A 14,547-nucleotide genomic window follows, 5' to 3' on the forward strand; every position below is an offset into this window, starting at 1 on the left:
GACCTTTAAGAGGAGGACGCTGATGCTTGAGAGATGCGAGCCCATTAGAGCTGAGGAAGGTCTAAAGGGCCACCAGTTGGCCGGCAGATGCATCGATACTCTTCACCCTTGCCTAGATGCCCGGCCTCTCCCAGCCAGAGTGCGTTAGGACAGACATTAGCAAAGGTCATACCGCTCTGTGAGCATGTGTGATGTCACTGACTACACCTAATTTACCTGGAAGATGACCAAGTTCCAGAGGCAAGGCCTTGAAGGAGCTCCTAGCAAAACTTGGTTGAGGCTGGATGAGAACTTCATACACTGAGCCACGCGCTGTGCTGTCCACCCACGAGCCTCGTCTGCCCATCCAAAGGCAACGCTTGAGGCTCGTGAGATGGCTCCATGGGCAAAGGTGCCTGGTGCCAAGCTTGACAATCTGATCCCTGGAACCCACATGGTGGAAAGACCTGACCCCAAAGGGCGAGCCAGTGCGCGCTCACACTGACACATACACTAATAAATGTAATAAAAAAATTGTTTTAATAAAAGCAGCTTTTCCAGTTTTTCTGGTTTCTCAGTTTCCTCACTCCAACATTTAAGGGCAAAGAACTGTTTCCGCAGATAGGAGTTCCTTGCTCCCCTACCCCTGATGGATCTGGTCATTTAGGGTCAAGCTATTATTAGTGTTGGGCATGGCTCCCTCAGAAGAATCCAGCTTGGCCTCCTCAGCTCCACTGCCCCACTGCCCTGTCCTGCCCTGCTCTAACCCCACATCTCACTCCAGAGCAGTTGGGGGTATTTGGTAGACAGCAGATCCCTTCAGGACTGAATTACATAACGGTTTTCCTCATGCCCAACCCCCAAGACCCGCAACCAACCCTCTTCGCAGACCAGGAACCCACAATTCAACCCCATGCTGTAATGATAGCGTTCTGGCCTCTAGTTCAGAATCGGACCAAGGCTCTCAGCCACCTGACCTCTCCCATCTGGTTTGTTGGCCAAAGGTTTAGCTCAAGAAAGCCACCGTTGTGGGCTGCTCCTGACCCTCCCTCCCCTTACTGTGGGTAAACTGCTGAGTGAGCAACACTGGTGTTCTCACCAGGAGAAGCCGCCTAAGCACAAGCTTCAGAAACCACTTCTCTTCCCTTCCCGGATTTACTTCCCGGATTTACTTTCCCCAGCCCTGCCCACCTGCCTTTTCCACTTCAGGCTCCTCCTGGACCACGGCCAATGGACGGGTCAGTCCCACGCATGCTTTCCATGATCTCATAGCATTTTCTGAAAGACGTGAAGGCTTCCTAGCCGTGGACGAGCTCAGCTTAAAGACAAAGTTAGGAAAGGCAGCTGGACAAACAGTGGCACAGACGTGCTGGACTCCCTTTTCTGCCTCAAACACTTCCGTGAAGAATGATATTTCAAGTTTAACCTCACCAGGCACGGTGGCAAATGTCTGTAATCCTAACCACTCGAGGGCTGAGACAGGAGGGCTACGTGAAGAGACCCATTTTTTTATTTAAAAAAAAAAATCTCCCAATTATTCAAAGTCCAGATAAAGCACGGAGGCACAGAAGAACATCTGAGAGAACAAGCTGCCAGGCAGGCAGGCAGGCAAGCAGGCAAGCAGGCAAGCAGGCAGACAGACAGGACAGACAGACCTCAGCAGCCACAGCCAGCGGCAGCCTGCCCTTGCCCTCAGGTCTGTCAGTACCCTACTGGTCTGTTGCTTTGTAACAGCTTTTTGTTCCATTTTCTTGTGTTGTCCCCTGCCCCACCCTGTCGTCCTCTAGACCCTGCCTATGTACTCGAGTGTAGAAATTGGGTTTCTCTGTATAGCCCTGTACTACAACTCAGCAATCCCCCTGCCTCTGCCTAGCAAGTGAGGGGATTAGAGGCATGTACCACCAACCACCTGAAGCGGAAACTTGAGGGGTCTTTGGAAAGTCAGTTAAATGGTGTTTGGCTGAAGTGAAAAGCTAAGGCAGACTTGTGAAGGAACCTTGGGCTGAAGGACACACAAGAGAGGGATGTTCTTTGAAAGGACACGTGATGGATTCTTTGTTACCCACACCCACACACGTACCGGTCCGCCTTACATTGTGTAGTTGAGCTGCATTTGTTGGGACTCCAGGAGAGAAATGCAACAAAAAAAAAAAAAGTAAACCTCTGGTGTTTTGCTGCAGTTTCTTGCCGCTTCCTGGACTCTGGCTGATTGGCAAAGTGATGTCAGCTGAGACAGATTCAGTGCTGAGCAAGACCCGTGGAGGACACGCATTGTTTGGAGGAAGTGTAAAAAGGTCTCTCTAGCCCTGTGGTTGGTTTTTTTTTTCCCCAACCTGATTTAACAGTTAAAATATTCATGAGAATGTAAATATTAAGTGTCAATTTAACCAAATCCCAACAGAATTACACATGGAAAAAGGACAAGTGTCAGTAAAGGGACAGTGAACAGATTTTCGGTACGGTAATCAATAAAACCGTGTAATAGAGATCCCAGAAGCAGACGCGGAGAAGTGACAGTACAGTTGTTCTCAGTTCTTCATTTTCAAGTGCTAAGGTAAATAAAAGGAGAAACAACCAGAAGGGGTAAAAGTAGTTCTCTGTGAAACAGGATGCCCTAGTACAAGGACTGTTGATTGTTACAGTGCTTACAAGAACAGTAGCTGTCAGCGTCATGACCATCAATCACCAGGACCACATTGGCTACCTGACACTGTCACTGTCATCATCATCACCACCATCATCACCATCACCACCATCATCATCGCCATCACTACCACTACCACCACCACCACCACTATCACCATCACCACCACCAACACCATCACCATCACCACCACCACCATCACCACCACTATCACCACCACCACTATCACCATTACCATCACCACCACCATCATTATCTCCATCACCATCATCATCACCATCACCACCACCACTATCACCATCACCAAAGAATGCTGCTGTTACTGAGCTCCAAACGACCTTTCAATTGCCTTCCCTGTACACTGCTCTGTACATAGACCAACTGAAATTGACCTCAGAGATCCAACTGCCTTTGCCTTCAGGGTATGGGATTAAAGGTGTGACACCAACAATCTACATTTACTTCCTGTGTTGCTGTGGCCTCACAAGGTCTATGCCTAGTAAGGGCAGACAAAGGTTACCCAATGGGATAGTACACTCCTTTTTATTTCACACACCCAGGAGGCAGAGGCAAGAGGATCTCTGAGTTCAAGGCCAGCCTGGTTTACAGTGAGTTCCTGGCACAGCCAGGTCTACAGAGAAACCCTGTCTCCACCCACCCACCCCCAAAATGGAATGGCCCCATAGACTCATAGCTTTGAATCCTTGGCATTACTGACAGGGACTAGAAGGCGTGGCCTGGTCAGAGCAGGTGTGGCCTTATTGCAAAGTGTCGATGGGGGGGTGGGCTTTGGGATCTCAGACCTCAACCCAGAGAGCTCCCTGCTGCCTGCAGATCCAGATGTAAAACTCCTTCCGCTGTGTGATTCAAGGGATCAAACTCAGGTGTCAACCTGGTAGCAGCTTTGCCAAAGCATGTCACCCCCATGCACGTACAACAGCAGTAGAAAATAAAAGTAGCCAATTAAATGCCAGGGTGTCAGCTCTCCTATGGCATCAGGCTCACAAGGGGACAGAAGGCAATATGGCATCACTCTGTCCATGATCTCTTCGATATCATGAGCTACAATCCAACTGCCCTCTGGCGCGCACACACAAACTAAGCCCATAACCAATTTGGTGCCCGAGTCTAACAATACTGTTAACCCAAAACGTTAGCTCAACAAAATTCCACAAGCAGCTTGAGACATAAGTGGCTCTTTCTGAAGCTCAGCCAAGGACACCCTCCCCCACTAACTAATCTGCCCTACAGAGGGACTACTGGGAACTGCAAGGCCAGTCTCCCAGGTGTTGTTGGGTGGTGCCTTGGTTTAGAGAGCGGTTTGTCAGCAGGTGGGACTGGAGCACCGCAGTTGGGAAGTGGTGGGGCCTCCCCAGGGGTGAGACCCACGGTTGCTAGAGGTGTACTGTTCTCGGAAGAGACTAAAGGTAGTTCTCACGAACTTGGCTAGTGCCTGTGAAAATGTGTGGTTATTTTAGGGCAAGTCTGGCATCATCCCTGTTCTCTGGTTTCCTGTCTCCCACACAGGTGTCCACCATGGTACCATTAGCCATGGAGCCCTTACGGGTGACTCAACCTTGAACTTACAGCCTCAAAGTCAAAAGGTAAATAAGCCCCCTTTCTTTATACATGCTCTAGCCTTTGGGTATTTTGTTCTGGCAATAGGAAACAGACCAACGCAGTCAGTAACACGGATGCTCCGTTTTCCAAAAGGGATAGCCTGGATTCGCAGGCGTGCCACTTTGTCAGCGTCAACAGAACACGGATGGAAGCAGACCTTGCAAGCAGTGCTCGTGTGCCAGGATACGGCTGACGAGACCAAAGCTCCCCAAAAGTCAAGGAAGCTGACAGACAGTTCATGTAAAGCAAGCTGCTATCCAGCTGATTGCTGCATAGTCAAGATCACATAATATCTCAAGAGACAAGATTCCCCAGAGAGTCAGGTTAAAAAAAGAAAAAAATGCATTCACCAAGGAGGATAGTTTTTTTTTTCTACAGATGTATTATAGCTACCTAAGCAGGCTGGTACAGGCCTGTTCTCCCAACACTCAGAAGGCTGAAGCAGGAGTTCAAGACCACTTACTTTCACATACATACATACATACACACACACACACACACATATACACACACACACACACACTCACACACATACACACACACATACGCACAAACTCAAACACATACACACTCACACACACATACATACTCACATACATACACATACATGCACACACACATACACATACATACACGCACACACACGCACTCACACATACACATACATACACACATACATGCATACACACATGCACGCACATGCACACACACATGCACACACACATACACATACATACACGCACACACACACGCACTCACACACATACACACACACAAACACGCACACGCACACACACACAAAGACTAAAACTGTAGCTCCATGTGCAGAGTGCTTGCCTAGCACGCATGAAACCATGGGTTTGATCCTAGCAGCATAGGGGGTGTGGCGGTTCGAACCTGTGATCCTATCACTCGAGGTGAAGGAACTTCCAACTACATAGTGGGACTTATCTAAACAAACTTAAGTACTGTGTCTGTCTGTGCAGAAGTGTGTGTCTGCGGCTGAAATTAAAAGACCTGGTGAGGGAAGCCTCAGGGAACTCTTTCTTATCCACACTGCCTTAGTTCCCCCTCTGGACTCCCCACAGAAGACTTCCTCTTTGCTCACCAAAATGTTTGAGAATTCCTACCACCCAACCAGCTGTGCGTCAGTAGCAAAACTGCAGTTACAAAATAGTAACGAAGACAATTCTATCGTTGTGGGGCACACGACACGACCTGTATTAAAGGGTCACTTTAGGAAGGTTGAGAATATGCAGACCTGGCTGGACTAGGAACTCACAAAGATCTGTCTACCTCTGCTGGGATTAAAGGCCTGTGCCACCACACCTAGCCCAGATTAATTCTTTAAAGGGGTCACATTTGATACTGCGCTGGGACCGTAGAAAATACAGAAGGTACGGCTGGTGGATATAGATACGCCAAGCTCTGGTTCCATCTTGGGCATCCCACAAACTGTGGCATGATGGTACCTGTCTATAACTGAGCATTAGAGGCGCATACCCAGCCCTCAAAGTAAGAAAACCCAGGTCTTCCTTCAGTCCTAGGCCATATCAAACCACCCCAACCCCCACATAAACTGGGGAGCTGATGCATGAGGATAATTTCAAGGCCGGCCTGAACCTGATGAGATTCTGCACAGGAAGGAGTCAGGCTTCAAAACTCGGGTGTACTCAGGGACCCCACCTTGACCTTGATCATTCCCTCTACTTCCTGGTGACCATGAAGTGTGCAGCGCTTGGACACCAAGCTTTCTCTCAGCTGATGCTCTTGCTTTGCCACAGACCCTGCAACAGACTCCAGTGGCCAACAAGTTATTTTTCTCTTCAAGTTCAAGGTCACAGGATGACACCAATGAACACAAGACTCTGTGACATGAAGGGGGACAGACAGGAGGTTGTTTGCTGCCAAAGACCAATTACTACGATGAGGATTCTCCTGATCTTTCAATACCTTAGAGACTTGGGAGCCCTGAACTGAGCATTGGCCAAACACAGATTCCTTCTTAAATGCCCAATTCTTAGTGCTTCAGGCTTCAATTTCTGCTTTTCGCTTGTGGTGTCTGCTGTTCATTCTGAACCTAGTGTCACCTATGAGGGGCTCAGTTCCCAGTCCCTGCCGGCACTCACTACGCTGGCCCTAGCAAACTTGGGCTAAGCACCCCAGTCCAGAGTCAGGTTTTCTAGGCCCTCCAGTTGGCTGGACAGCACCACTCCCTGGCTATGGGCCTCCAGGGTAGTTACTGAACTGGAAAATGAAGGATCATTACTGCAACCCACCTCTGAGGACTGGAGTTAAGAGACGTTACTCCTAGGCAGGCACAGTAAGAACTGGGAAGACAATAAGGAAAGGAACAATAAACAGGACATTAGGAATATTTTAGGTAGCGTTGTTTATGACAACAGCAAGTGAGCACAGCCAGTGCTTTACAAAGGAAAGTGGTGCTTTAGAGAAGAAGAAAGGTGAGCTGGAGAGATACTGTGGTGGGTAAAGGCCCTTGCTGCCAAGGCTGACTTGAGTTTGGTCTCCAGGACTGGTAGAAAGTTCTCTGGTAGAAAGAACTTTCAGCCCACGTTACCCCCTGATAGCATTCATTCTGAGGCATGTGTACAAGCAGGCATGCTCAGGCAAGCACACGCACACACAGGCACGAAAACCAAACACGAAATGGAGTTTTAAAAAGCCATGAGTTTGTCTTATAGAGAAAAGGGAAAGAAATGGTGTAGTAAATGTGATAAAGGTTACTTAGGCTTCACTGGTATGTGTGGGGATATTTTCTTGTTTTGCTGAGACAGGGACTCACTATGAGGCCTTGAGCTGGCCTGGAGCTTCCTGTGTAAGCCAGGCTGCCACTGAATTCACAACCATCTGCCTCTCTCGAGTCTCCTAAGCGTTGGGATCCTGAGCACCAGCTACAGTGCCTGGCTAGAGGGCATGTGTGCACGTGTGTTTTCAATAGATTGAAGGGGAAAAAAAACCGACAGGATTTGGCCAGGGAAAGGTTGTTCTTCCTAGTAAAGTCAAGGGCTGTGCCACACCTCAAAACTGCTGAGCGCCATCAACTTCCTGAAACTCAAACATCTGTCCCAGAGCTCAGCCGGAGAGCGATGGCCTCTGCGGCAGAGGCAGGGTCCATTTAAAGCTGGCTTTTCCAAGAACTGGCATGTGAGAATGACTTCTCAGATCTCAAATTCTAAAGTTAGAATGGGGGTGGGGGTCAGACAGACTCCACATACGACATGGAGGGACACTTGAATATACTCTTCTCTCTCAAGGGCCTGGGCACCTGCTACATTGGAGAGGCATAAGAACAGTGTCCTTAACCTTTCTACTAGGAAGATAAAACAGTATAAAAGAAAAAACACCTTACGATGGGAATCCCAATTCAGAATACACACGCACAGGAGCACTCACACACGTGCGCGAACACACTCGCGCACGGGAAGAGGGTAGCTTAAGAGGCCTTTAAGAGATGACGGTGCCCAGATGGACAAGGTGGAAGCAGAATGCTGAGCAGAGGCCGCTCTGAACTCACAGGTAGAGGTGAACCCGGCCCTGGAAGTGGTTAGCAATTAGGGTGGGAAAGAACAGGTGTGATACATGCAAAGGAGCTGGCCAATAACGGCTCGGCGGGAGGAAATGCCAAGGGCAAGAGCGGAAACAGGACCACAAAGAATGCCCTGCGTGTGACGGGCAGGATCAGAGCTGTATTTGTTTAAAGATCACTCCGGCAGCAATGTGGAGAATGTTCTGGAGGTGGTCCAGGCTGCTGGCTGGGAAACCAGCCACTGGAGAGTCATGCTGTCTGGAAATGATGGAAGCTTGGCTAAGATTCCAAGAGAGATTCACAAGTGGAACTGACGGGATGGGCAGCCTGGACGGAAGTAGGACGTGGAGTTCCGCAGGCTGGCAGAGGAGACAGCAAGGTGTCTCTCCTGAGTGGCTGGAGGGAAGGTCACAGGTGGGATAGCAGGAACGTGGTAGGGATTAGTGGGATTCCAGGCCTCACACTGAGTAGAACTGCAGGGGACAGAGGGACGGAAAGAAGGGACGGAAGGGCGAGTGAGGACTTGGGACTGAGCAGACAATCGATGACAAATGAGAACACAGACTCCAGAAGGGAGACAAGCAGTGCACCCAGGACCTTCAGAGGCAGGACCCGTGCCCAAGAAGAAAGAACACAAGAAGCAACTGAGAGAACAATGAGAGGCAGGAAGCCAGCAGCAGCCTGCGGCGGGCGGCCGAGACAGACAGAGAGCCAGTGACTGGCGGTTCTCCATCTGTGGGTCTCGACCCCCTTAGGGGAGGCAGGGTGACTATTTCACAGGGGCTGCCTACCAGATATCCTGCATATCAGATATTTACACTATCTGACAGGAGCAACAAGAATAATCTTATGATTGGGAGTCACCACAAACTGCATTACAGGCTTGCAGCACCGGGAAGGTTAAAGACACATCCCTAGAGGGAACAAGGAAGCAGCACAGTCATGTGATGCAGAAAGGTGAGCCTGGGAACCGAAGGCTTCAAAGGATCCAGAGACTGGGGGAGGGGGGGGTGATTACATGCAAATCTCACAATAAAAGCTTTCCCAGCCATTAAACTCTCCAGCTCCTCTTGACCTGCCCAGAGCAACTCCACCACTCACGTGGCACGGAAGACAAACTGATTGCTCCCTCAACAGTCACTGAAGCTGTCTCCATACGGGAGGCTGAGGACACAAGGCAGGAGCCTGCACCCCAACATTCTCAAACCTCAAAATCACAGGTTCAGTCAACCATGACAAGACCGGGAAACTACTTAAGAGGTACAGTTTAGCCTAGCTCAGTGATGTTTTCACGAAGCACCTACTGAGTGGCCCACGTGCCAAGTTAACGGGGGTGAGTTAGAGCCAGACATGGAGAGATGATCCCCGTGATCAGGGCTTTCTCTCGGACTCAGCCGAACCGACACCTCAGAGACCCCCAGCACACAGTCGACATTCAGATCGCAAGTGAAAGGTTCAGGGGGTCAGTATGGTTTTTGTCGTGTATATCAGGGTCTTGCTATATATTCCAAAGTATACCCCAATTAAGCCTGGCAGTGGTGGCACATGTCTTTAATCCCAGCACTCCAAAGGCAAGAGGATTGAGCCAGGGCTATACAAAGAAACCCTGTCTCAGAAAAAAAAAAAAAAAAAAGTATCCCCAATTAAATATTAGGAATATTTTTTAACAATAGACTAATCAAAGGGGCTGTTCACACACGGGGTAGAATGTGAACACAGGTGTGACAGGAGGGCGACTGTTCCTGGTTCAGACACTGCTGTGTATACACTGGAGCCGGTTTCCTCGCTTATTCCTAACAAGCTGGACCTTATCTCCTTTTCACAGATGTAGGCATGGGGTCAAAAGAAACAGATTAAAAACTGGGCCAAGGCAGGCCAGGAACAGGAGCCTGACATAATACAAGGCCTATGTCCCCTGTCCCCACTCACCTGAAAGCATTATTGCCACAAGCCTGCGGGGCCACCATCCTGACTGGACACAGTGACGGACGCCATAAAAGCTTCCATTCTATTACCATGAAAGACCTCGAATCCCACACTGCCCCAGTGAACACAATTCCCTGGAAGGCCTGGTGGAGTCCCCGGTGTGGGTGAAACGCAAGCTCCCCTGCATTCATACAGGAAGTGAAAGGACGACCCAGCTGCAGTGTCTGGGGAGGGCGCGACAGGGAACCTTGAACGGTGTTCATGCCTCCCTCATTCAAATAGGGTGTATTTATTGCTCCATATTGTCCTGCTCCCAAATGTTTGCTTTCCCCACAAAAGCTGGAGTAGGGAAATGCAGCCGGTGGCTAACGAAAGCACCATGCCTGACCTCCAGAGATCAATAAGTCGGGAGAGATATGGCAAGGCTCCAGAACCAGTGTCCAAAACGGGACTTCCTCAGAGAACCAGTACATAACCCAAAAGAAGCATGGGCTCTCTCCTGAGACAGATCGGTCGCACTGCTTCTGTGTTATGCTGCTCCCAACACACCTGGCAGAAGGGGACCTGTGAGACACACACACACACACACACACACACACACACACACACACACACACACACACACACACACACGCTACAGACCACATGCAGCAGCCCCACTCCACCCCCAACCCCAAGTTCTGAGCCCCGAGTTCTGAGTCCTAGTCAGAACTGTGAATTACCAACACCAGCACAAGTCTACTTGTTTGGGGAGAAAGGTTGCTGAGGCTGGATCTATCTACTATGTAGCCTGGGTGTCCTGGAACTCATTAGGTAGACCAGGCTGGCCCACACTCAGATTTGCCTGCTGCTTTCTGCCTCTTTAATGATGGGATGGAAGGTGCGCTCCACTAGGCTAGACCGAAACTGGTACCAGGTCAGCCTCTTGAGTTTAGAGTGTTGCTAGGAAATCAGGCATGCCGTCACTAGATCAGAGACTTGGAAAACACACTTCATAAAGCTGTGTGTCATTTTGTAGGGTCTCCTTTGGATGATTACCATATTTATATATCATAATGATACATAATTATATGTATTATAAGCTTCTATAAGATCCTACTCAACACTGCTACTTAAATGCCCCTTTTTTGATGAACAGAGCACAAAGCCCATGTAAACTGTGAAACATATGTTTTCCATTCTATTAGATTTGCGACAGCGGGACTGGATGGCTCAGTGGTTAAGAATGCCTACTGCAAACAACCTGGGATTCATTCCCAGGCAATCTGACAGCCTCTTTGGACATCTTTGTGCCCCCTGATAACATGGTACATACACACATGGTATATACACATGTACACACACACACACACACACACACACACACACACACACACACACACACACACACCAGCACCAAGTAAATCTAAAAAGATTTGTCAGGGGAGAAGGAAGGGGCAGTCTACCAGTTTTCCTACTGTGAATTAGTGGTGCCCAACTCCCTGTTTGACAAAGTCCCTGTTGAGGCCCTCTGATCAAAGTAGGTGGGTTTTCTCCAAGCAAGGCAGACTGACCTTTTCCTAGACCTTTAGGGGTTCACAAAATCTCTTAAATATCTCTTAAGCTGATGATGCCGTCCCTATCAATAAACATTCACCTCAACAAAATGGACGATAACTGTGGCTCTCAAGAGATGCTCAAGTCTTTCTTCAGCTGAGTTTATCATCTTCCTGAATGGAACATTAGACTGGCATCCAGCCATCAAGCAAGCACACTGAAGCAAAGCTACCTGACAATGTCAGCAGCACCAGGTGAAGGGAACTCTCATGCCCCCCCAAACCCCCCACCACACCACGGTCCCCAAGAGAAAGTTCAAGAACGAACAGCACTACCCACATCTCCTAGCAGTCATCAAGGCAAACAGGTAGAAATACTCAAACAGTATTTAGGGGCTCAAGGGCAGTTCAGTAGGGGATACACGCTTGGCGTGAGGTGCCGTGTATGAAACCACAGCACCACAAAACACTGTTACAAGATGTAAATGGGCAAAAGAAAGTAATGCACTCCTTAGCCCAGCAGATGAGCTCCTCTACCACATACACTTTTGAGCAGAGCGGTAGTGAAAGCCATGAGCAAACACTCCAGGAAGTCAAGGAAGTGAGAGCTGCAATAGAGTCAACTGCTAAGTCAATTAGCACTGAGATAACAGTTATCTCCTCCTGGCTCAGGAGAATATATCCTGGAGAAACAGTCAGCACAGAGGAGCCATTTACAGCCCTTGAGGCCCTTGGTGTGGCTAAATGCAAAGGCCTTTAATGGTAGCACTCCTAGGAGTCTGAGGCGGAGGGGTGGAGGGATCTGAGTTCAAGGTCAGTCAGGACTATTCAGAAAGGCCGGGCTCAAAACAAACAATTGTGTTGGGGTGTGTGTATGTATGCATGTATATGCGCATGTCTGTGGAAGCAAGAGGTCAATGAAGGGTGTTTTCCCGCCTCACTCCACCCGTTTTTAAGACAATGTCTCCCACAGAACCTGAGGCTGTCTTGCTAGTTGGCTAACAAGCCAAGTGCCCAGCATCTGCCAGTCTCCACCCTCAAGCACTAGGGCTGCAGGCACAGGCAGCCACTCCCACTTTTACAAGAGTTCAAGGAGGAAGGAGTTTCTGGGAAGGATAGGCAATACATCATCTCATTAAAGAGCAGTGCTCGCTCCTCGTGCTCGCTTCGGCAGCACATATACTAAAATTGGAACGATACAGAGAAGATTAGCATGGCCCCTGCGCAAGGATGACACGCAAATTCGTGAAGCGTTCCATATTTAAAAAAAAAAAAAAAAAAGAGCAGTCCTCCCATGGCTTTAGCCATGTCTTCAGGTGAACAGGATTTCCTGTGAAACAAGGTGATGGACAGAGAAGACAACAGTGATCTCTGGAACAGATCAGAATGCCTCCACCCAAGACCAAAGGTCATTCTTTTGATCAAGAGGGGCAGTTGTGTTTTCCTTTCTAGTGTTACCACAGAAAGCAGGGGGAGATCCTCAGAGGATCAGGAGGGAAGAGTATATTCTTCTGAGGCCGGTGTGGCCATTAATCGAGCTACCTACCAGTTCCTCTCAATTTACAAAACCAGGGCCCACCTTTCCCTCTTGAATCAACCCAAAGAAGTGGTATGAAATAGTTGCAGATGCTACAGCAGAGCTAACAGGTCCCTTCCCACAGCTGGGCACTGTGACATCTCTCCAAATCCCAGTACTTGGGGAGTCAGAGGCGGGAACACAGGGCTTGAAGACCAACCTCACTGCAAACTAAGGTCGAGATACCTAATACCCTCTCAGAAGAGAGAAGGAGGCAGCAATGGTTCAGTGGGTGAAAGTTCCAACCAAGTATGATAATTCCCTTAGGATAATGTGGTAGAAGAAAAAAAGAGCCTACTCACAAGTTTCCTCCTGACCTACACACACGCAATGCACAGAGACACAAATGCCTACACAGTTACACACACTAAACAAAAATGTGATAAAACTTTAAGAAATAAAAACTTCTTTCTCGTCACAGTGCTCAGGAAGCAGACACAAACAGACCACTGCACTCCTACAGAGCTGCAGATCAGCCACATAGTGGCTAGAGAGAGAGAGAGAGAGAGACCCTATCAGAAAAAAAAAAAAAAAAAGGGTTGGGGATTTAGCTCAGCGGGAGAGAGCTGGCCTAACAAGGGGAAGGCCATGGGTTCGGCCCCCAAATCTGAAAAAAAAAAAAAAAAAGAAAGGAAAAAAAAAAAAGCATATAGTCTGAAAGAATTAGAAGTTATAATATGAAATAAAGGTCTAACATATATACCCAATTTGTTGTTGCCAAAGCATTTAAAAAATAATAACATTTGCAAGCATAAAAAAATAAAATTAAGGGCCAGTTAAAGGCTATAATGGCTCAGTGGGTAGAGGTGATTTTTTTTTCCCCCAAGCCTGAAGTCCTGAGTTCAATCCCCAGGACCTGCATGATGTGTCTCATGTTGATGTCACAATATAAAACAGCACAACTTTAAAAATTACAAAGACTTAAAAACCCTCTAACCGGGGGCTGGAGAGATGGCTCATTAAGCGTATACACTGCTCTTGAACCAGAATTCAATGCCCAGCACCCATATCAGACAACCTCCAACCGCCTGTAACTCCAGCTCCAGGGTATCTGACACCGCTAGCCTCTTGGAGCACACACACACACACACACACACACACACACACACACACACACAATTAAAAATGACCAAGTACAAGCTTAAAAAAACCTCACCTAAATAAATTGAAAAAAAAAGAAAAAGAAAAAAGAAACTATGTTATAAAAATAAGCATCGCTGATGAAAATTTTAAGAACATGAGCTGATTTGAGGGCTATCAATCACCCTCTACCACTGTTCAAAAGTTTTCAAATCAGTCCAGGCCTGGTAACGCAAACTCCAAGAACCAGAGATAGTTTGACCTCAGGATTCAAAACACTTGCTACCAAGGCCCAAACTCAACATCAGGACCCATAGTTGAAAAAAGTTGTCCTGGTCTCTACACTTTTTTTTTTTTAATGGACCCTCATGTCTTTTTTTTTTTTTTAAAGATTTTTATTTATTATATATGAGTACACTGTAGCTGTCTTCAGACTCACCAGAAGAAGGCATCAGATCCCATTACAGATGGTTGTGAGCCACCATGTGGTTGCTGGGATTTGAACTCGGGACCTCTGGAAGAGCAGTCGGTGCTCTTAACCACTGAGCCATCTCTCCAGCCCGCCTCTACACTTTTGACATGGCACACACCCTCCTGCATTCACATACAACAGTAATATATTTTTAAAAGAGTTTTCTTT

At 48.1% G+C, this 14,547-nt stretch overlaps 1 protein-coding gene and 1 non-coding gene across 2 annotated transcripts in view; one reads left to right on the top strand and one right to left on the bottom strand.

Annotated features, from left to right (window-relative positions):
• The window catches only part of Uck2 (uridine-cytidine kinase 2), a 57,685-nt gene that overhangs the window by 35,471 nt on the left and 7,667 nt on the right, over nt 1-14,547 (bottom strand). The gene's annotated exons all lie outside the window — the stretch shown is intronic.
• Nucleotides 12,410-12,516, top strand: LOC116911873. The gene has a single exon (XR_004389387.1). It is a non-coding gene; the product is annotated as a U6 spliceosomal RNA (small nuclear RNA).

The sequence above is a fragment of the Rattus rattus genome, chromosome 10 (genome assembly GCF_011064425.1).
Source record: "Rattus rattus isolate New Zealand chromosome 10, Rrattus_CSIRO_v1, whole genome shotgun sequence".
NCBI lineage: Eukaryota > Metazoa > Chordata > Mammalia > Rodentia > Muridae > Rattus > Rattus rattus.